This window comes from Pleurodeles waltl, chromosome 1_2, assembly GCF_031143425.1.
Source record: "Pleurodeles waltl isolate 20211129_DDA chromosome 1_2, aPleWal1.hap1.20221129, whole genome shotgun sequence".
Classification (NCBI taxonomy): Eukaryota; Metazoa; Chordata; class Amphibia; order Caudata; family Salamandridae; genus Pleurodeles; species Pleurodeles waltl.
Window position 1 is genome coordinate 1,074,568,931 of NC_090437.1, and position 23,868 is coordinate 1,074,592,798.

Genomic DNA, 23,868 nt, shown 5'->3' on the forward strand with positions numbered 1-23,868 from the left:
AGGTAAAAAAAAAAAAAAAATCAGGAAAGATGTAGGAAAACAGTTGAGGAGTTTGGGTGAAGACCACCCTAAGGTTGACAGGGCTAACTGCTTCCTTCACCTCGCAGCTATGTAATGTTACCCAGACATGTCTAGGCATTTCCCTCTCTTTGTTTCAGACCTACTCTATGAAATCTCTCAATCGAGACTTCAGGGTGGTCTATGCCCAGGATCATCGAAAAGACAGCAATCTCGATGGCATCAAAGTACGTTACCTTCACTCCTTCCTCCAGACCACAAAAATGTATATTATCCTATCTCTTTTCAAGATCCTCAAAATTGAAGATTATGTTTTGGCGGAGAGCTTCCCAATGGCATTCCATGTATCCCTATAAATATTACAATTTGTCCTCTAAAGCTGACTGAACCAGTATTTTGTCTCAGAGAGTTTATCTGAGTTCCTAATTCTGCCTTCAAGACATTGATGTGTTGCAGCGGTCCATTTTGTCTTTTCTTGATGGCCCCTTTCACATTTCTGGAGGATAGATGAAAGGTCCTCCCATGTGATGGCATTGGCCCCGGAAGAAACCTGTGTGTTGGAGGTTGTTGGTTTGGTACTCGAAGGATGTGTGAGGGCAGATGAGAAATAACTGGAGATATAACATGGTTGATATTTTTTAAGTAGCATATAAAGTTCAAGTTGTCATTCAAAACCTACCAAAGATATTCATTCAAACAGATCACTGGCCATAAGTGATACATCTACTTGAGAGTAATAGCCATCTTCAGACTTTAATCTCTAATTTCACCAACATTCTCCCCTTCTTCAACTCCTTGGATATAGAGGGCATTGTTACATCATACTAAGACTTCACCCAGATGTACATTTAATGTTGCATCAATGTATTCTTCTGTGTTTGCAAACTACATGTTCATATACTCATGGACAGATACTAGATGACATTTCCCATTTCAGTTTGACAATTACTGACTTGCCATGCAGTCAGTTGAGATAAAGATTAGGGTTCAGGGTAAACTCATACTGGGTTTAGTTTCCCTGAAGTTTGTCAATCTACAATTGTATGCACAAAGCTGGGAACTTGTTAAATGTGAGAATGTCACAGACTGTCCATAGTTTGAATGCCACTAACATTGCACTAGTCCGATCATACCTTAAGAGAGCTGCAGGTGGAAGGCTCAGTTGAATAGAACAACGTGTATTCTCAATTGAAGAGCAGTAAGCAGACCCCAGGGAGATATATGGAGCAATGGTTGTCTCTATACTCCACCCGAACACAGGCCTACTCTTTAGGCACTCATGCCCTCTGCTTTCAGTGCTTCTGTTAAGTAAAACTGATGAAGGTCTAATGTGCTTTAAAATGGAGTGTAAGACTCAGCGGTTTTTGGGATAAAGCCCCTGCCCCAGTGAGTAGAACTGTTGAGTAGTAGTGGGAGCAACTCGCAGAGTTGTACTCCATGAATTTGCGTGGAGTCACATGAATACTCTGCAAGATTCTGCAGAGTTCCCCAAACAGGCCAGAATTGGTAGGGCATGCCGCTTGTACTGAATTTTAGCAACTTCTTCCATGCCGAAGAACCAGTGCAAACTGTGTCACATGGCATGCCAGAGGGTGCTGCTGCTGGAGTTCCTTTTGCTAAAGCTCAAGTAGATTTTCTACTCCAGGTGCAGTTTTCTCACTGCAAACAGTTGCGAGGGTTCGTGGTGATTAAATCCTGCCAGTTGCAAGGTAATGACCAAAATCATGCTATGGGACTCCAATTCACATTCGCCAACTTACCGTTGGCTAGCTGTGCACAGGAAAAAACTCTGCCATGCAATGGTTGGCGGAATTTGGCCGGACCTCCGCTTTACAAGCGAAACGCAGAGGGGCCAGAATTCCTCCAACTCCCAAGGCAGAGCAAAATTTATTGCCCACTCAAATGGTGAGAAGTCTAAAGCCCATATTTATACTTTTTTAGCGCCGCATTTGCCTCGTTTTCTGACACAAAAAAGGTGCAAACTTACAAAAAACAATTGTATTTTCTAAGTTTGCGATGCTTTTGTGTCAAAAGATTATGCAAAAAATGCAGCACTAAAATAGTATAAATATGGGCCTAAATCTGTTACAGGCAGGCACCTACACTCACTTGCTAGCATGATGCAGTGGGTCTCTTGTGCACATCACAGTCAGATTTTCAAAGCTTTGGTTGCTGCGTGTGTCTGAGCCTCTTCAGCATTGGATGCTGCCATCCCATATCACATGGGCTACTCTCTTTGTGGACCAGGATCAACGGCTCTTCATGTAGAAGGTTAGCCACAAAACAGGTGGTGCATTGACTCTTCTCGCACTTCAGTAGCTCCTTCTAATTGAGTTTGAGCTCCTCTGGCACATCGTGTTGTCACAAGCTATGGATGCTCAGCAACCTCTCAAGTAATGGGCATTTTTATTTTGGCTGCTCTGTGTGTCATGATCTCTCTAGCAGTCTAACGTCTAAGGCACCTCAAGGCTCGATGAGGGTGATCATCAGGCTCTCCCTATTTTCCGTTGCTCCCTCCTGACTTTCGGTAGAGAGGATCCCTGCTATATAGTTTAGGCCTATGTGGAGCCACAACGGCTCATGTCCTTGCAACCATTTGGAGACCCCCCTCCTCAACTACCATTATTATTAGTTATTTGAAACACAATGTCTATCTCTTAAAATATTGGAAAAATACATCTACATACCATATCTGAAAGCGTTCATAAAATATAGAAAGTCTGCATTTCACCATATCAACGATATTGACAAACGTGAAAATGAGAAGTCTGAAATGCATGAATTCGACAGGTTACTTGTTGAAAAAGTACAGCTACAGACAAGACAAAAACACGAATTAATATAATCGTAAATAGCGCCAAAAAAATGTAAATTGGATTTACGACTCAGTCTGTATGAAGGGTGGGGCCACTCCATTTTCAAAATCAAAGTATCGTTTTTGTTTTTTGATTACACATCGATAAACTGCCATATACCACATCTGCACAAAGTCAATACTAAGTAATTTCCTTTGCAACACAAACGACCACATTTTGCAGTTTGATTTGCTAGAAAAATCTTCAGTCACCGACTGATATCCCATATGTTCCAGGAGCCATACTGTTTATCAAAATTGCATTTTGAGTGTTAGTAATAAAATGTGTTTTCTGTAGTCTTGTTTTTTTCTGATCTTTTAAATTTTGCATTTTACGTGTAAAATGTCAAATTCAATCTTACCGGCACAATATTGCACTGAAAACGCAATCTAATGTTTTCTTTAAACATATAATTATGAAAAATTCAGTGTTGCCTATTGTCGCTGCATTTTGTTACCATTGAATGAATTTATGCCTCACAGGATCGGTTGGTATTATTAACGAAAAATGACACCTCTGCTCAAATGTTCTATACTCCCAAGCAAGTCAAGTGAAAGTAATTATCCCTATTTTTGAAATCTATATTAGGTTCCCTTCCCTCTTTGTATGTTTCATTAACCACCATTTTTTCATGAGAAAGAAGCCTAGAGATATAAATGCCTGCTATATATTTGAAACATGCTACTTCCAAAGTTAATAAAGGCTGCTAGAAAATAATTCATTGCAGGCTAGAAATACTTTTTTCTGGACTGTGACAAGACAGACCGTGTGAGAGTGTTAACATGCTGACAAGGAAGAGAAAGATTAAACAGCACTTGGCTGCATTCCAGCAGAAACATTTATCCAAATGCCATATCACAAGTCAGTTTTTTTTAAAAATCTTGTTCAGCAAGTTTACAGCAGCAGCACATACACACACGTGCCTATGTACGTGAGTGCACATGCATGTGTATGCACAAACACACATGCACACGAACACGTGTATTTAAAAAAAATAAAACTAAATAAAACAGCTTTATTAATCAAGGGCTAAGCGTGATATCATTTAACAATTATTTAAATAGCAGTGAAATCTCGTTCAGTGCAACCCATAATAGAAGCATTTTCCCTGTAGAACAATATGGAACTGGTTGAGACAATTCTTTTTCACATTAGCCATTTCTTTTGCAAACATCTACGTCAACGTACAACTACTTCTGCGTTGTGACAGACAGTATGAGGTTTAATGGAACACGGTTAAAATTGTTGTTACCTTTTGCAACCCCATTCCACCCTTTCTGCAGTCTGATTCGTCACCCCTAATGGATTCTGCAGCACGTCCCGTTCATCAAAGTTTTTTTTTTACCAATCTATGTTCAAATATTCCATTCTTTAACAATTCTCTTCGACCTGGGTGCATGTCACTGACTTTCCACTACAGGGTCTATTGATGTAAGTTTCTGAAGGATCTCTATGAATGGATAAACGAAAATAGAGTGATTACTGGCTGGAGTCTGCAAGTGACTAACGTATTACTCCTTTAGGCAATTCTGGTGCTTTTGACCCACGAGTGGTCCCCGGAGGAACTTTCTGGCTTAGCAAGGTGTTTCATCCTGGAGTTGCTTGGCAAGGAGAACATAGTTTTCGTTTCCCTTGTTGTGTGCCTTAAATAAGCAGGGCCCTATCACGTGGAACGTGTGTGTCAACAAAAGGCTCCCTACCCTAGCTAGACCCTGGTTTCTACTGCAGTCATGGTCCTGCTCACTTCACACAGGGATACCTTCAAACTGAATCCCTCGTATTCCTGCCACCTGCTATGTTTGGGAGCCGGGAGAGAAATACTTGCTCCCGTTCTTAGCAGAATCTATAGTGGAAGAAAGGGAAGTAGTAGAGGAAAGTGGAATGCAGTAGATGGCAAGGGCGGTGAGCAACAGCAGTGAGGCAGAACTCTGTGCTTGGTCTACAGTTTGTGTGGGGCTTGTATGTCTGTTCTGTAGCCGTTCCCTGAGGAATCATTGCACTGATGACTCCTGTAATGTACCTGTTCTCAGCAATAAGCAACCTGTTGATGGCAGTTTTATAACTGATGTATGAGAGGTGATTTCAGTGCAGCCACAGGGACACCTTCCTGCACATAAACTACCATGTCTGGCATTCTGTTCCTTCTATGCATGCAGCAGTATGGACCACACATCACAATCACAAAAACATGAGGAGGAATAACAATATTCCTTCTCATTGCACCTTGCTAATGCCACCCCTAGGGTGGGGTTAGGTATGGGTGCTACCTCAGATTTATAAAAAATTGTAAATCTGAGGCAGCAAGAAAATGCTATAGATGTTACTGTGTCACACCCACAGCAACAACAATTGCACACCCCTTCCACCAAATGGCTGTGTGTGAAGGGGCCGTAGTCACAAGGTGGCATTAAGCTACAAAAATTGGAATAATGCCACCTTCAAACATGGGGCAGATCATAGCACAACTAGAGCATCTACAAAAGTGAAACTCTGGTGGTGCTAGGGGCTCAAAAGTATGCCCATAAGTGTCACACTGCATGCATTGTGCAACATGTTAAAAAAGACGGCACAATCTTGCTTTGCAGGGCAATATTGCTATATCAACATCTGACACCATTGTGCTGCTAGGAAGTGGTATGTGCCATGTAAGGATGGTAAACTGCTCCAATCATGGACTACACAACACATGGGCCCAAATCATAACCATCACTTCTGGGAACAACATAAAAACTTCCCAGGCCTTTGAGTCACTACCCAAGTTAGTCATGTCCATCAACACGGTCCAAATAAACCATTTCACAAGAACAGGAACATGCAGCACACCACAAGCAAGTTTGTGTTACAACTCCAACTAAAAAGTGCAACTGCCATGGGTCTTTCCAAAACCCTAACAACACTTACCAACACATCTCCTCTCTATCCTTTGCAGCTGACCAAGGGTATGGCATCCAGCTGAGGGTGATGACCCTTTTTGCCAATCCCACTATAGTGGAACAGCGGGCCTATAATGAGGGACACAGGAAAACCCGAAATGTGGTGGAGAGGACATTTGGCCTCCTGAAATTCAGGTTCACTTGTCTGCCTCTGACAGGAGGAAGACTCTTGCTCCACCACTTGTTTGCAAGATCATCTTGGCATGTGCATCCTGCACAACATTCGTGGCTGGACAAATATCCCCTGGGATGAACAGGATGATGTTCCCAGCGAGGACCAGGATGACGATGGAGCAGATCATGTGGAAGGAGAACAAATTAACACTGCAGCCGGAGTTCGTAGGAGACTCCACATTGTGGAGAACTTCTACACATAACCACAATACTTTCAACATAACTTTGTAATTAGCACTAATATATCACTTTGCACCTGAATCTCCTTGGTCTACTCATTCTTGACTACATACTCCATTGGAATGTGACTCCAACTACAGTGAGCAGGTAGGTAACACAAAGGTGACCAATGTGGTAGCAACAATGTTTGTGACAAAAGTGGGTCTACTGCCACCATTTCAAATATCAGTGACAGGCAATTTGCAGGAAGTGAAAGCCTAAAGGTCTATCTCCATGCCCACCACATATATTGTCCTGTCAAGTGGGGAAAGGTGATAATACATAGCCCATCCACCACAACAACACCATGCATAACAGGATGTATGTAAGGGAGGCACACATGAGGTAGGGGCCGTTAACAAATGGATAGCAAGTTATGTAGGAACAGTAAACTGTCAGAACTCATGGTGACAGTAGCATTGTCTGCATGGTACGTGTGTGACAAGTGTGGTACATCATTGTGAAGTGTGGTCCCTCAGTTTAAGCCCAGGGATTGTAACCAATGTCCCATGATGAGGCTGCACAGTGTATCCATGGGAATGTGTCCCAGCACTGCAAATGTGCACAGTGCGGGCACATGGTCGGCTGTACCTCACATATGGGGCACACACGTTGACTGTGGAGCATGCAATGGGTTGCTTTGACTACATAAGCAGCTATGGGTGCAGAACCACTATCCAAACACATGACCAATTTGTCACCATCCATGGATATTTTTGGGACAATGCACCACCATATATTCAACTTGGTTGAATGTAGGCAAAGTAGCTAATAATCACGATGTACATAAGGTGCACACTTGTCACACAAATCTACTGTCCTGACACATAGCTAGCCCAAATCTAGGTAAATATATGCAGACTGATGTATGGGTGTATGTTCTAGGTAGCAACGGTTTTGCCAGGATCAACAGTGTGTGATGTGTCAGCATGTATATCCAGTATGCTGTGTACAACTACATCACACAGCACAAAGCAATACACACTACCCATTGTCGCCCACTTGACAGGACAAGTGCATGATGGCAATATTGACAATTAGTCCCATACATGTCATGGCTTCCAACATCGCAATCAGGTGTGGGATGTACTACTCTGTCTGGCATTATTGAAATATGTGAGACACAATGTCAAACAGAGTGGGAGTAGACATACCAATATATGTTTAAATTCGCTAATTGACTCTCCAGCACTGAGATGATGTGACACCTCAATATCAGTCAGTCATGGTTACCTAGTCTGTGCCATGCTGGAATGAAATGCAAACACATGTACAATGGACATACTGGTTGGACTGCTTCCAGAAACCCACACATACTTGAAAATACAACATCAGATGTCAAATGGAGACAACAGACGTTGGGTGGCAGGAGTGATGTCATGTGTGTGTGGAACACATGACCACACACAAATACAGATGATGGAACTGTACATTACAATTTGGCAGGCGAAGGAGACGTAAACATCTTCCATGAAGATAAGTCACATGTTGCATCATGTCCATGTATGTTTAGACAATGTTGCAGTATGAAATGTGCACAAAGTGCAAACAGACTAAAGAATGGGAGCAATGTGGGTGACAATACATGTCTCACCAGTAGTGCAGGAATACATGGAGAAGGGACACATATAGACCAACACTGACTGTACAACATACAAATGTCTACATGTAAACATTTCACATATGTCCAGAGAGGATGGCCAGGTCACTGCATCACCCACACATGTTGCCCTCTTACATCCTGTGGTATTTGCCAATCACAAGCCACCATGACACGAGGTTGCAACAGATAACACCATCTGTACCATGGCACGTTTCGAATGTTGAAGTCAGAACAGAGATACAAGGCCTATAAGATGTCCAAGGGAAATGCTAAGGACATCAAAACATGTCACATGCACGAATGTCCAAGACTAGAGTGATGTACCTGAGAGGGGGAAGATGACATCAAGTACGGCAGTGGTAAATGTGAGATCCAGGACTGTATAACCACAATTGTGCAAGTGTCTGTCTGCTGGGGAGTGTGCAAAGTACTTCTGAGTGGCACACATGAAGAGGTCAGGTCCCAACGCAATAAACCAACACAGCACTGCTCTAGTTACATGAACATATCACATTGTCAGGGGGCAGATGCATGTGCACAAGGGTGTGATTAAACTGGGGCTCGATTGACTTACCTCTTCACGTGCAATCATGGTTTTGTGTAGCTATAGGAACTCACACTGTTCTGATGATGAGTAGGCTTGCAGCTAAGCCAGACTGCAACACTATCACACAGTGGTATGCCATTGTTTGTGACAGTCAATACTGACCTGATGTGAACAATAGAGGTGCCTAGTTGATGGCATGCACACATATGCCACATATGTCAGCACACATGGACCACTGTATTGGCTCTGCCATAGAAATGTGTATGGATTGAGAAGCAAAGGAAAACTAGCACAATAGAAGGGCATAGGTGTCACTAGTTCAGTGATTGAGAGAAATGAGCTACACATGTGTTTCAACATATGGAAACATGGGTGGCACTGATGTGACAACACATGTATTTGTCAAATGGTAACTTGTGTCCATGCATGAAGTTGGTAATGGGAGGTTTCAAATCCCATGAACACATTACTGTTGTCCTTTGTGATAGAAAGCACAAAACATATGTCCATATACACACACACCAGATACAAATCGTGCACATCACATGTGTACATGAAATCTCCTGCAATTACGGTGCATGGGGTACAAATGCCACACACGTAGCAGATCAACAGAAAGAGAAATCCAACAACACAGCACAGAGTGAACACACATACACAAGCAAATTGGCTGGGTTGATGTGATATTAATGCAGTGCAAGTCCACCGAGTACTGTGTGTAGGAATATGCATGGTTGTCACATGCAGTACCATGTGCTGGACGTGGGTCACCAAACATGTTTGGTGTTGTAGGTCTGTGTGCATCTATATCTCGGACATAACAATGTATTCCACACCAAAATAACTTTACGTACGCATGTATACACACATGTGTCAACGTGTCTGTGGACACAGTGTAAATACACTTGCACATGTGCATGAGGTATTGAGCAATCGCATGCAGCAGACTCGTAAATAAACCCATAGGTCCAACACACTATTGTCACCGTAATGACAGTACTGGACATACACCCTGTTAGAAATGGGGTTTCTGGTTGGCTAGGGTATGCACCTAAGCCAGGCAGAACCCATGCACTCTAGTCAAGGCAAGGGAGTTACACGTCCAAGATAACCCCTGCTCACCCCTTTGGTAGCTTGGCACGAGCAGTCAAGCCAATCCCAGAGGCAATGTGTAAAGCGTTTGCACAACACACACAACACACGTGATGCACCATCCCCACCACAACAGAAACACAACACCAAGTTATATGAAAATATACTGTATTGTACACAACACAATTCTTAGACCAAACACAACATATCAGTAATATTCTGCTACCTTAGCAGTTGACAGAACGTTACACATTAGTTATTCTGCAGAACCAGCAGTAGTCACATACTTTCTTTTTTTCATGTTTGTTTAATGGTTTTCAAAATTTATGGAATAGAGTACAACATAATATTTTGTTGTTCAAATTAACATTAATGCAGAGAGAATGACAATATACATATGTTAGGAGATTGTTTTGATGGAGTTCTTTTTTTTCCAGAAAGCATCTCTACATGGTAGTGTACAAATAATTGTTTTATGTAGAAACAAAACTTTCAACTGGAAAAGAAAAACATAACCATGCTTGCATGTGCTTGTGTGTAATATAATGGGATGGAGTGGATGCAGTGTATTGTATTCCATTGAGTATCAGAAAAGAGAGGGGGTTTGTAGTGTGAGCATTCACCTTTGGCATCTGGATGGGTGTGCATATGTGGTGTAGTAACACGTTTATCAGTGAGGATCTCGTATCTCAGGGCAGATTTAAATCATATTTGGCCTCCACATTCAGAACCAGGGGGTCCAAGCATTCCACTCCCGTATGAGTGATACCACATGCTCGAAGCCAGCAGAGATGGTGAGATTTTGCTTTAGACCAGATTAGCAGATATTTTAGCCATTGTGTTATGGTCTGGGAGTCAGAGATTTCCATGACATAGCAATTCTATGTTTAAATAACACAAATGCTAAATCAATGAACCTGTGCAGGTATTTATCTCCTTTTTTGTGTGCAAATGCTGAGCAGGCAAGAGGTCGGTGTTGCGGTTAAGGGATGATTAGTCATTTCCGACATCATCTCGTTAATCTTGTGCAAAGTGGTATGTAACACCAGACAGTCCCACACCATATGGTTAAAACCTGCTAAGTTCATGTGTAGGCTACATGCGGTGGATGCGTTGAGGATCAAGATATGTGTGATGCATCTAATTAAATTGGGTGAATCTGAACCTGGCGTTTCAGGATATTTCCTTTACTGACTGCACCGCCCTGTCCCAATCCACTTCAGTCAGTGGTTGTGGTAGCACTGTGTTCCACTTTTCGTGTGCGGTTTGTAAAAGGTTACTTGCAGGCCCATGCAGTGTTGTATACAGGGTGGTGATAGCGTGTTTAGTGGTCCTGGCTGATAAGATGGAGTGTAATGCGTGAGATATGGGTGGTTCAGTAGACATTGCACCTCAAAGGCTACGCATGATCTGCTATATAGTATAGTAAGTGATAAATTATCCAGGTGCAATGTCATGTTCTGTGACAATTTCTTGAAAGGATCTGAGTGTACTCTCCAAAACCAAATTTCCCAGACGGGTAGCCCCTTTTTCCATCCGATGGGCACAATCATGAGCCTGTATTTTCTGTTTTACCACGGGCTTCTCCCATATCAAGATCTCTGGTGAGTAGGGGCTGTAAGGTCCCCTTAAGTGTATATAAATTTGCCAGCATATGTGTGCCACTTTCATTAGTGGGTTCATAATGGTACAAGATCCATTGATATCAGTTAGCTAAGTGTACACTGCAATGCTCCCCAGATGGACTTGTATAGCACGTGTTTCAGGATGTGGCGGTGAAACTAACCATGAGGTCGGCCATTGCAATTGTGCCACTGCCTAATATATCTCGAAGTTTGGAGCACCCAATCCTCCCACCTTTAGGGGCCTCTGGAGTTTAGAGAGAGCTACTCTACGGCATCTGCCCACCCCCAAATCAAATCTAAGAGCAAGCTGTCCAGTGTTTTAAAGAAGTTACGCAATTTCACCATGGGTAGTAGAGAGAAAAAATACAGTAACCTGGGTAGGATTAACATCTTGGATATTGCCACACGGCCAATCGGCGATAGCAGTAGTGATTGCCAGAAAATAAGGGATGAGTGTATATTCGCAATCGCCTTATGTAAGTTGCCGTCAAGAAGGTCCTTTGTCGTATGATAAATATTAACTCCCAGATACTTGAAAGTATTATATTGCCACTGCAAGTGGTAGTTGGTCATGATAATTCTGTCTGCAGGGGGGCATAGGGCCAGCGGGAACACGCATGACTTAGACCAATTGACCTGGAGACCCAAGATGCTCCCAAAGGTTGTCAGTAATTGTTCGAGCTAATGTAGTATGTACGCCTCTAAGATAGCATTGTCCGCATAGAGGGACACCACGTGGAACTGTTGTGAGTTCCATATCCCCCAAGCTTCAGCCTGGTTCTGCAAATAACATGCCAGGGATTCCATTGCCAAGGCAAAGAGGAGTGGCGATAGTGGGCAACCTTGTTGTGTCCCTTTTTGTATGCTAAAGCAAATTGATATCACCTGGCCCATCTTCACCCTAGCCAATGGTTCCCTATACAATGTTTTAACCCATCTGAGAAGATGAGGTCCGAATCTCATTGTTTCAAGACATGCATCCCAGGGTATCAAAAGCTTTCTCTATGTCTATGGAAACTACCACTTGATGTGTATCCCTGGTTGATGTGTTGTGGATAATATGTAAAAAGGCGCCTGTACGGCCTGGTATAAAGCCTGACTGGTCATGGTGTACTAATGTTTGCATTACAGGGAGTAATCAGTTAGCTAGTACCTTTCCTAGTATCTTACAATCCAAGTTGAGCAAGGACAGAGAGCAATAGGATCATACATCTGTTGCATCACGTCCCGGTTAAGGTAATGCTACTATCAGGGCCTCGCGTAAACAGTGTGGAAGGGAGCCTTGTACAAAAGCCTCATTGTAAACTTCCAATAATTGTGGGGTGATGGCAGTGGAATAAGTAGTATAATATCCAATGGGCAAGTCGTCTGCACCCGTGTTTTGTTGCTGCTTTGATCTCCTCTAATTGTATGGGTTCTTCTAAGATAGTGTGCTGTGTGGTAGTGAGACTATGGAAAGATATTCCTTCCAGAAAATCCTGTATGTAGCTCGTCAGTAGCAGTCACGAGAAGTGTCATTGATAGCTAGTTGTGATGTGGCTACTGTGCCATCCTTTGTCCTAATTGACATGGCTGGTGTGCCACGGTGCACCTCGCAGAGAAGACAAGCAAGCACCATGCCCGAGCAATCTCCTTGGGCATTATGCAGAGCCATTCGTGTACCATAATCATGATGACTCAAGATAGATTCTGCTTTGTGACGACGGATACGGAGCTGACAGAGTTTTAAGGGTGATACAGTTCATCTCACATCGCGTATTTCTGTGTGGCATAAGTCTTGTTCCATCTCAGAGAGGTCAAGTAGTAATTACCGTCCAACCCCCCAGGTAGCGGTCATGCAGTGTCCACAAATCACCACTTTCTGAGTTTCCCATTCTATCGCCCGAGAGGAGGCTGAGCCAGCATTCGCTATGAAGTATTGCTGGTTGGTCTACGACAGTGCCTCATGGAATGGAGGATCTGATAGAGCCTTCATTTGTGGGTGCCAGTTAGGTATGGAGGGTCGCGAGACACCACAAGTCAGTACCGCTGTCAGTGGGTTATGGTCCGAATTTATTTTTGCTAGCTATTCTGAGCGATCTAGGAGGGGCCCTTTGTTAGTAGTGCTAAAAAGGATATCTATCCTAGTGTGTAGGTCATGTACAGGGGAGTAAAACGAGTATTTGCATCCTTGCAGGTGAACCATGCGCCATATGTCGCCAAGCCCCATATATCTGCTCCAACTTCGAAAGTGGTGGTTAATGCGGTTGCTGGTTGCCTTACATAGTGGGGGGGGGGAGAGGTCCAATTTGGGGTCCAGAATGCAGTTAAAGTCTCCACCCCACACTGGCGAAGTTAGTGGGTCTTAAAAATGCGCCGGAATCAGACAATCTAAGAATTGTATTTGCTTCACATTAGGGGCCTATACGGCTACCAAATTAATGGGGGTGAAAGCCTACTTTCTAAAATGACATACAGACCTTCTGGGTCTATAGTTTGTGTCGTAAGGGCAAAGGGGATCCCAGGAGCCACCCATATGAGAACTCCCCTGGCATAAGCAGATGTAATAGTACTATATTTTTGTCCCCGCCATCTGGACCTTACTCTACCTAGTTCTGAGGCCGCAATATGTGTCTCCTGTAGCATTGCGATATGTACCTGATAGCATTTGAAACACGGGTGTATTCTATAGCGCTTGATGTAGGATACCATACCCCTTACATTCCAGGTTAAGAATCCATATTGTGGAATGTGGGACAGTGAGGGCGTGTTAGACATCATTCCCAATACATTGTGTGTGAGATAATATCTTCCTATCTACTAGTTGTAACTTACTGCTTGATCCCCCTCTGCACTCACAGCAGTCACCACTCATGTTCATCCACGTTATTATTGTCTCATATACATAACCAATGGCAATGTCGTACATATTGATACAATGTTAAGCATAGTAAAGCAAGCAGGTAAATAAAAAAAACACTCCAACTGCAGTAGCAATCCCCCCCGGGCTGTAGCCATGTAGTCTACCGCCTAATGCGCATAATCATGCACGAAATAACATTTACCATGATACCCTACTGAACAATATGTCCAAAGAAACATCATGTGGGGGCGATGTCAACACGGGAATTGGGTTGCCCATGACCTATTGTGAAAGAGGAGTCCAGAAGAGTCAGTGCTTAGAGAAAGGTCCCTTCAGTTGACAAGGAAGGGGGTGGTATCAATTGGATCACAATGCAAAACCCATTGGCTTGGGTTCAAATAATTTCACCCACTGATCCAGGTATGATGTGAGGATCCTTATTGCTGCCAGTCGGGGAAATCTCGGAGCCGCCAGTGTCGAACCATGAGATATGATCTCAGCGAAGAGCGGTGAAAGAGTTATTTAGATGTTGTGTCGCTGCTGCTACTGCTCAGGCTTGTTCTGCTGCTGCTTAGTTTCAATCTGGGTGGGAGCTGGGTGGCTTCCTATGACGCCATTGTGGTTTAGGGGTCATCCATGTGTCTGTCTCTTTCTCCTCTCCAAGTGTTGCTGCTAGGCCTTTAGACTGCACCCAAGTCCACACATCCTCTGGTAACTGGAAAATGTGCATTTTTCATGGTCATGATTTTAATTTTTGCTGGGAAAAGAAGAGCATATTTGATTTGCAGGTCACAGAGCCATTGTTTATCCTTCATGTAGGACCCCAGTTTACATTGCACCTCCATAGTGTAGTCTGGGTATGCTGAAATCATTGCATTATCAAAGTGCCACGGACCTTTGGAGCGGAATAGTTGGAGGATTAGGTCACAATCACGAAAGTTCAGTAGACGGGCTATAAGAGGATACGGTGGAGCTCCCACTCTGGGGGGAAGTCCTGGTATGCGGCAAGCCCTCTCTATAGAGAACAAAGGGGATATTTGATCTTTTAGCACTGTCGACAGAAGCCACATTTCCAAGAACAGTTTGGCACTGGAAGTTCTGAGCGTTCAACGAAGCAGATAAAAAGGATATTGTTGTGCCGTGAACTACCTTCTGCATCTGCTGCTCTATGGTGTAGTGCAGATAATTCGTCTTGCATGGACTTTATTTGCATTTGCATTGACTGGAGGGTGGGCAATGTAGTTTGTGTAACTGATTTGATTTGGGTAACCCTATCTGCTTGCTTGCGATGATCTGCTCCTAATAAGTTCACTTCCAGAGATACTGAATCAATTTTAGCCTCCAGTGAGGTTTTAGTGTCTAGTATTGCATGTAAAAAGAAATCACATTTCTCAGAGTGACTATTAAGCGTGGATTCAATATGTCGGAACTTGTGATGGGGAGTCTGTTGAATGAGTATCAACCAATTGCATGGTGTATCCTGTTGTCTTGTTAGGTTGTGGTTTCCCCATAACTTTGCGAGGGAAGGATCTATGGTAGCGATCGCGCTCTTGTGTTGTTGGTTCAGCAGTAAAATGACCTTATGGTGCGCTTTAATTGCGCCACACAAACAGTACTGTTGTGAGTAGGCCGTGCAATGCCAGGGATCACAGAACAATGAGTCACTCAAAGAACTGCACTCTATAGCTCGAAGGGCCGTAATGCTATGTGGTCAGCGAATGATTATTAAGGTGTAATCCTATGTTCTGTGTGCGTTATTGCAACATCTCGCGGCTAAATAAGGGAGGGAAGTAAAATAAGCAAGTCCCAATATGCATTCCTGCAGCCAGTGCTAGCGTGAACAGCAGATTTAGCGTGTTCTCACCTGCACTAGTGCTACTTCGAAGGACCGTACAAGAGTTACAAGGTAGAGTTTCAGGACCTCCTGTGGTCATTTAAGCCTTAGTTCTTTTCAGCTTGGCTGGTAGGCCCGGTGCCATCCCACACATGGCAGGGTTATTTCATGGATCAGTTCACTAATGTCCAGTTATGGTCTCAGCTAGTTTCCAGGTCGTGCTCAATCAGAACAACAGTGTCAAACGCTCTATTGCCCCCACAGCATTAGCAGACCTTCTGATTTTCAGGATGGCACTGTTCCCTCATCTTCCACAGCGTTGCCCCCGTTCCTCATGGTCCCATGGTACAGGGTAGCCTGCAGCTAAGCGCAACGCCACTTAGCTTCACGCCGTGCATTGCCACTCGCTGGATGTCTCCGTGTGCTCCTGGCAGGTAAGATGTTTTCCGCGGGGTCGTACGTGGTTCTCCAGCGGTCCCCGCACACAAATTATCCTGTGCCCACCCTCTGGTAGCTTGGCACTGAGCAGTCAGGCTTAACTTAGAAGGCAATGTGTAAAGTATTTGTGCAATAAATCATACAGTAACACCATATAGCATCACAAACATACACCACACAGTGCTCAGAAAAATATATAATATTTATCTGATAAGATGCAGGCCAAAATGATTAAAATGCAATAAGTAGATGATGAGATATCACTGTAAAAGTGACATAAAATGATGTAAGTCTTCGCAAAACAAACAAATGTCTCTGAAAAACAATAAAGGTCTTTTGCAAGCATAACGTACCTGGTTCGCGTTCAAAATCTCTGCAAGGGACCGCAGAGGAGGCGATGTATGGAAAACGGGGAGGTGTGCATCGGTTTCGTCCCTTCGCACACCGACTTGCGGCGTTATTTTCCATGCAGGGGAAGGCTTTGCTTCGTTTTCCGGCATGCAGACTTGGTTCCTCTTCGGGTTGTGGGGTTTTCTGGCACCCTGGGGACTGTGCGTGGAATCCTGGGCTTGCAGAGCGAAGTCAGAAGTGCTGCGTTGATCCAGTGGGCATTGCATGGACATTTCTCCCGCATGGCAGGCGCTGCGTCGATTCCTCTCTGGAAGTCAGGCTTTGTTGTCCCGTTCAGCTGGGCATCGATCCGGTGGGCTGTGCGCTGAAGTTCCGGTCGCAATGCAGGCACTGCATTGATCTCCTCTTTGTGAAGTCGGACCGTGTCATTTCGGTTTGGCTTGCAGTGAATTTCTCACCACGGGGCAGGCTGTGCGTCGTTTTTAGCAGGCTGTGCGTCAAATTTTCAATGCACAAGGAGTCCAGTTGCAGAACTGAAGTCTTTTTGGTCCTTAGATTTCAGGGAACAGGCAGAAAGCTCTATCCAAGCCCTTGGAGAGCACTTCTCAGCACAGCCAGGGAGCAGCAAGGCAGCAGGGCAACAGCAAGGCAGCAGTCCTTGTCAGAAAAACAGTCCCAGTGAGTCCTTTGGGCAGCCATGCAGTTCTTCTTGGCAGGTCTGGTTCAGGGATTTTTCACCAGCAGGTTTCTTGTCCACAAGTGTCTGTGAGGTAGAGTGTCTACCCCAAGAAGTGTCTGAAGTCTGTGGGTTTGGGTGCTCTTCTTATACCCATTTTGGCCTTTGAAGTAGGCTTACTTCAAAATAAAAGTCTCACTTGTTTGTGAAATTCTGCCTTGCCCAGGCAAGACCTCAGACACATAACAGTCTGCATTGTGTGAGGGAAGGCACAGCCATTACAGGTGCGAGTGATTACTCCTCCCCTCTCTCCTAGCACAGATGGCTCATCAGAATGTATAGGCTACACCCCAGCTCCCTTTGTGTCACTGTCTGGGGAGAGGTGCAAACAGACCAATTGTCAAACTAACCCAGACAAGGAATCCACAAACAGGCAGAGTCACAAAAAGGGTTAAGCAAGCAAATGCCCACTTTCTAAAAGTGTCATTTTCAAACCCACAATCTTAAAACCAACTTTACTAAAATATGAATTTCTAAATTGTGAGTTCAGAGGTCCCAAACTCCACATGTCCATCTGCTCCCAAAGGGAATCTACACTTAAATCATGTTTAAAGGCAGACCCCAGGTTAATCTATGAGAGAGATAGGCCTTGCAACAGTAAAACTGAATTTGGTAGTATTTCACTGTCAGGACATATGAAACACATTAGTATATGTCCTACCATGTACTGCACACTGCCCATGGGGCTACCTAGGGCCTTCCTTAGGGGTGTCTTGTATGTAGGAAAAGGGAAGAGTTAGGCCTGGCAAGTGGGGACACTTGCCAAGTTGAATTTACAGTTTAAATCTGCACACACAGACAATGCAGTGGTAGGTCTGAGACATGATTACAGTGCTACTCATGTGGGTGGCACAACCAGTGCTGCAGGCTCACTAGTAGCATTTGATATACAGGCCCTGGGCACCTCTCATGGCCTTTACTAGGGACTTACTAGTACATCAAATATACCAATTATGGATAAACCAATTAACAGTACAATTTACACAGAGAGCATATGCACTTTAGCAGGGCGGGGGAGCCTCCCATGAGGCTTCCTTCCACCAGCCCCGCTTCTTTTGCACTCTGTGGCCAGCCTGGCCATAACAGTGAGCAGGCAACAAAGTAGGTGCCTGCTTGTGCCCCAGGGGCGCTCCTCAGAGAGTGCTTCGGCCCCCGGCCACTGTAGGAGTGCGCTTGCTCCTGTTTCTCAATTGATGGTGTCCCGGGGGTCCCGGAGCCAGCGCGTCACTCGCGCTTAGCTGAAACAGCCTGGGTTGCGGTGGTGAAGATTTTTAGGGACATCAAAAGCACCAGCTAGGCCAAACACAATGTCCAGGTCGCGTCAGTGATGTCGGTCTTCAGGAAGGAGCTTCCCCAAGCACCTGGGCACCACCAAGGACACAATTTCAAGGCGCAAAAATGTACCAGAAAGGAAGCTCTTTCCCAGGGCTTCAGGGAAAGTTGACAAACACTCTCCAGGCACTATAGCCTTGATGCAGGGGTCCAGGGCCACAGCACCCAGCCCCTGGGAGACAACAATAATAGAAGAAGAGCACAGGTGGCATGGCCCAGCAGCAGGCCAGCACAAGGTAAATGCAAGCAAGTGGCAGTTCCTTACAGTGACCAAGTAAGTCACAGGTTATCACATCAGCAGCAGCCCATGGTGATACCTGAGGAGTCCCTTAAGCAGCACTGTGTCAAAGTTCTAGGTAAGTTCCAAAGTGTCTCCAAATTGTGGGCAACATTTCCCTGTACTTATACTCAGTTTTACAGTGTGTCCACAATGGAGGGGAGAGGAGGATCCAACCAGTTACAACTGGCTCTGGGAGGGGCCCCTCTATCCTCCAGAACAGGCTCCAAACATCAGTTGGGGGTAAACAACCCTATTGTGTGAGGCCAGGGCACAGCCTTTCCTTCAGCCCAGGAATACTATTCAGTATGCAGATGCACCTCTGTGGAACCTCCACCCTCCCTGTGTGCATGCTTTCTGAAAAGTATGCACAAAGCCCAAGTGTCACTTTGCCCAGATGTGGAGTGGAGTCAAGCTGCAAAGCACCAGAGTCATAAGCACAGAGAAATGCTCACTTTCTAGAAGTGGCATTTCTGTAATAGTAATAAAAAATACACCCACACCAGTAAGCAGCATTTCTTACCACCATTATGACCATACCAAACATGCCTACACTACCCCTCATAAATCAGACAATACCCCCTACATATAAAGCAGGGCATTTCTAATACAATCCTATGAGAAGGCAGCACCCACAGCAGTGAGACACCAAGTTAGGCTGTTTGTCACAACCAGGGCAGGCCACGCAACCTGGTACATGTCCTGCCTTCTACATACATAGCACCCTGCCCATTGGGCTAGCAGGGGCATACCTTAGGGGTGACTCACATGTAGTAAAAGGGGGGTTCTGGGCCTGGCAAGTAAATTTAGATGCCAGGTCCCTTTGGGCAGAAAACTGCACACACGGGCCCTGCGCTACCAGGCCTAAGACAGGTTTGAAAGGCTACTTCAGTGGGTGGTGCAAGCTGCGCTGCAAGGGCACTAGTAGTATTTAATTTACAGGCCCTGTGTATAGAGGTACCACTGTACAAGGGACTTACAGGTAAATTAAATATTAAATACGTCAATTAGGTATAAGCCAATCATACCAACTTTAGATGGGAGATCACCTGCACTTTAGCACTGATCAGCAGTGATAAAGTGCTCAGAGTCCTAGAGCCAACAGCGAGAGGTCAGAAAAAATAGGAGGAAGGAGGCAAAAATTCAGGGGATGAACCTGCTGCAAGGGCCAGGTCCAACACACCCAAATGTTGCCATAGCACATATACACCACAGTTGCACACCCCATGTAACATGTGAAGTCTCTCAGGGTACACTCAAGTGACACAATGAAAAAATCCACACAATTCCGCATACGCATTTGCCATACAATACCACTAAGCTAGTAGACCCAAAGCCCCTGTGCATCTATCAGGCCTTTTTCACGCTAATGGTGTGAAAATATTATGCAAAACCTTCATGCGTTAAAAAAAATTACGCATGACTGAAAAACGTGATGCACACGCCCAGGAAGTGATGTACCAGGACATCCTGCCTGCATACATTCTACAGTGAGTTTAGTTTCTCTTTCACTTTACAGTTTGTTTCTCTGTGACTGTGTGAGGTTGTGTGTTTTTGGTGCTGGTGGATTAGTGGAGTGGTTGCTGTGTTTGTTGTGTACATTGTGCTGTGTCCTGTGTTATTTTGTATAATTATTGTCTCAAAACTTGCATTTTGTCTAGTGAGTGTACTGGTATTGTGGAAAAGGGAGGATGAGCTGGATGTCTGCTGATGAGCTGGGGGGTCTATCTGGCTAGTGACACAAAACTTCCCTATGATGCTGCAAATTGGGAGCCTGGGTGATCCAAGGCTCCCTACGGAGGCAAGGCGGTTGAGGTGGGGCAAGGTGCTCCACCGCCTTACCCGGATTTTCAAAACAAGAAGGAACGAACACCAAATCAAGCACCGCTGAGCAGATCTGGTGTTGGGGTCTGCTTGACCATTTGGGAATAGAGGTTGCCGTACAACCTCATTTTGTTAGCATGTGCATGACAGTTGCAGTTAAGTTTGAGTGCTGCATGCAGTAGAGGTGGACATGTAATGTGCGACCTGTATGAAGAGTCTATGCCCCACATTGGGGCTGAATTTCAATTGCACAACAAGGAAGCAAATGCAGTACAGAAGTATAATTTACCATGTACAACCATCTCCAAGTGTTGTGAAGCATGCATAGTGTAGCTAGGTAATGAGCAACTACAAATGAGGCCTGCGCCATGCAACATGCATGAAAGGGAGCCCCAAAACATTGTTGGGATCCCATAGTTTCATCCGCTGAGGATGATTCCCTAGGTATCATTTTCCAGCACTCAGAATGGCTGCTGTGAGAAGCTGTGTAATATGGGCATACAAATGTATGGAAAGGGCCCCCATGTACTCAGCAGTAGTTTTGATGATCTGTTCCGTCTCCTGCTGAGTGCATCATTGACCTTCACATGAATAGATGATGCTAGATGACATGCATAATGCGGTGACATATTTCTGACTACGCACACACATGTTGGTGAGTAAGGGGTACACTGAAGGCCACAAGGACAGTACAGATGCAATTGTTAATGAACCACTGTAGTCCTATCGGCCTTCTGTTTAATTAGCCAAGGCCATGGAAGGGTGCTTGATCATGCAATGGTCTGGACTACTGGCATTTCCACATTCCAGTTCATTGTTTATCACAGACAGCCTATACGATGTCTATAACCAGACATATGTGCTGATTCAGCTCCACAGACCTGCCACTTCTCACTGACAGTATGAGGCTGCCCTGCATCAGCTCCATCACTGGCAAAACACCCACTAACCTGCACCATCAGATGCGTCCTTTGACCACTGTGCAAGTGTGTCCGTGTTGAGCCATATTTTTATGCCCATGTACTAATTCCTCACTAGATTAACAATGGTATACCATGACAACAATAGCAGGCCATACACTATTGGCACTATTTCCATGATTTCATCCAGTCTATGTGCATGCAGGTAAATCAACATCACATGTGAACATTCCCATAGCTAATTTGAAAGTATGTGTGCCTTGAGATGGCACACACAGATTACTTACTTAACTGAAGGACGTATGATGCCATGCCTCAACACCTTGGAATACCCACACAACCACAGGGTAATAGTTTGTCAGTTTGCTGTGACAATGATGTAGATGTTAAAAACATCAGATGCAGGCTGAAATGCCAGGGGTGTTACAATGGGCCAGGCACTGCGACAACCATTGCATGCCCCTCAGATGGAATAGACATTATCAAGCAGTCCCATATGGTAATGGAGGTGTTGTGCTATCAGACAGCTACATGACAATTTAATATATAAATGGTGTAGTGAGAAGCACCGCAGGAGTGTCAGGAGCAGTGTGGGTCTACCTTATCTGAGAGTATGTGTGATAGAATTATAATAGATGTTGGTCAGTAACTATGATCTACCACTAGGATGGCTAACTCATTCAGCCTAACAAGTATACAATGTCCATATACTGAAACTTGGCTTTTACCCTAAGCAATGTTTTCCATGTATGTCTTGCAGGTGGACCATCCCCCTATACCATAGGAGAGGTGGCGCGTATACAAGACACCAAAGCATCCAGTGTCATATTGTGCATCGTGGGAGCCAATCCAAGAAATGCTGTGAGTCAGTCAGAGGTGTGGAATGCAATGACAGAAGTATTTGCTCCTGAACAATGATCTGATATCATGGGAGGCCGGATAGTGACTTCATGTATGTTGGAATGTTATGTAATGAGAATGGCTTGCATGTAGTTCACAGGCCAACGTGTGATGGCATGGAATTGCATGTAATAAGAGTAGTTATGGCTGACCACATATTCATTGCTGTCTATCATAATAGGTCACAGGGCAGCTGTACATATACATAACATGCCTGTTGACAGCCACTTTGTCACAGCACCATTGTCAACACTGTGTGCCACAAATAGCACACTATTATTGACATGATGGTAGAGATGTGGGTTCTATCTGCAGACGTCACAAGGGGGATTATGTAGGAAACACACACACCACAAGTGACTCAGTAACCTTAAGTTCTTATGAGTTTGTAGGATAGCAATGAGGCAGAATGTGCTGTGCAACTGTCAGTAGTGTACACAATTTGTGGACAACTTCCACTCCAGATGGTTGTGAGAAAAGTCTATGATTCTCCCACACCAGAGGCATATTACAGAGCCCCTTGTGCCATTGAAGCTTCACTTAACATGACCCTACAATCGTGCTAACTTCTGCTCCATATTTTCAAGAAGGTTTAACACCAATGTTTTGTGGCAGTATGCCGCCTTGTAAATATGGGCCCCTATGTTGCAGTTTTTGGCATCAGAGGGGGTGCAATGGTTGTTGCTGTGGGCATACCACAGCAACACCTATTGCATTTTGATGCTGCCTCAGATTTACGAGATTCCGTACACCTGAGGCAGCACCAAAATCAAATGCCTCCCCAGGTGTGGTGTTAACAAGACGCTGCTAGGACGAATACTTTAATCCTCCTTGTTTTCTTGCATTCAGCAGCATGCATAGAAAGAGCAAAATTGCCAGAAATGTATGTTTACGTGCTGGAAGGGACACATTCCTGCACATAAACAATCGTACCCCTCAATGCAGACATCCTTGCGTTTCTTATTTTTATTTTGCAGCCCGTTTTCCTTAAAGGAAAACGAGCTGCAAAATAAAAAAAAATAACAAAACCATTTGGTTTCAGTTTTTCAGAGTAGGCAGTGGTCCATTGGACCACTGCCTGCTCTGAAAAACCCTTTTTGGTAACATTCACAAAGGGGAAGGGGTCCCCATGGGGACCCCTTCCCTTTTGCGAATGGGTTACCACCAGTGTGACACTGGTGGTAACTGCGAATTGCTTTGCGACCGCATTCGTGGTCACAAAGCAATTTAGCATAGAAATGCGAGTCGCAAATAGGAAGGGGACACCCCTTCCTATTTGCGAGTCGCATTCACAATTTGCGAGTCGGTACTGACTCACAAATTGTGAATGAGAATCGCAATTGGCATT

The 23,868-nt window shown here is 44.5% G+C and overlaps 1 pseudogene; it reads right to left on the reverse strand.

Moving 5' to 3' along the window:
• Window positions 1-771: 771 nt before the first annotated feature.
• LOC138256225 (small nuclear ribonucleoprotein F pseudogene) lies at window positions 772-8,394 on the reverse strand (annotated as a pseudogene).
• Between the last annotated feature and the right edge of the window lie 15,474 nt (window positions 8,395-23,868).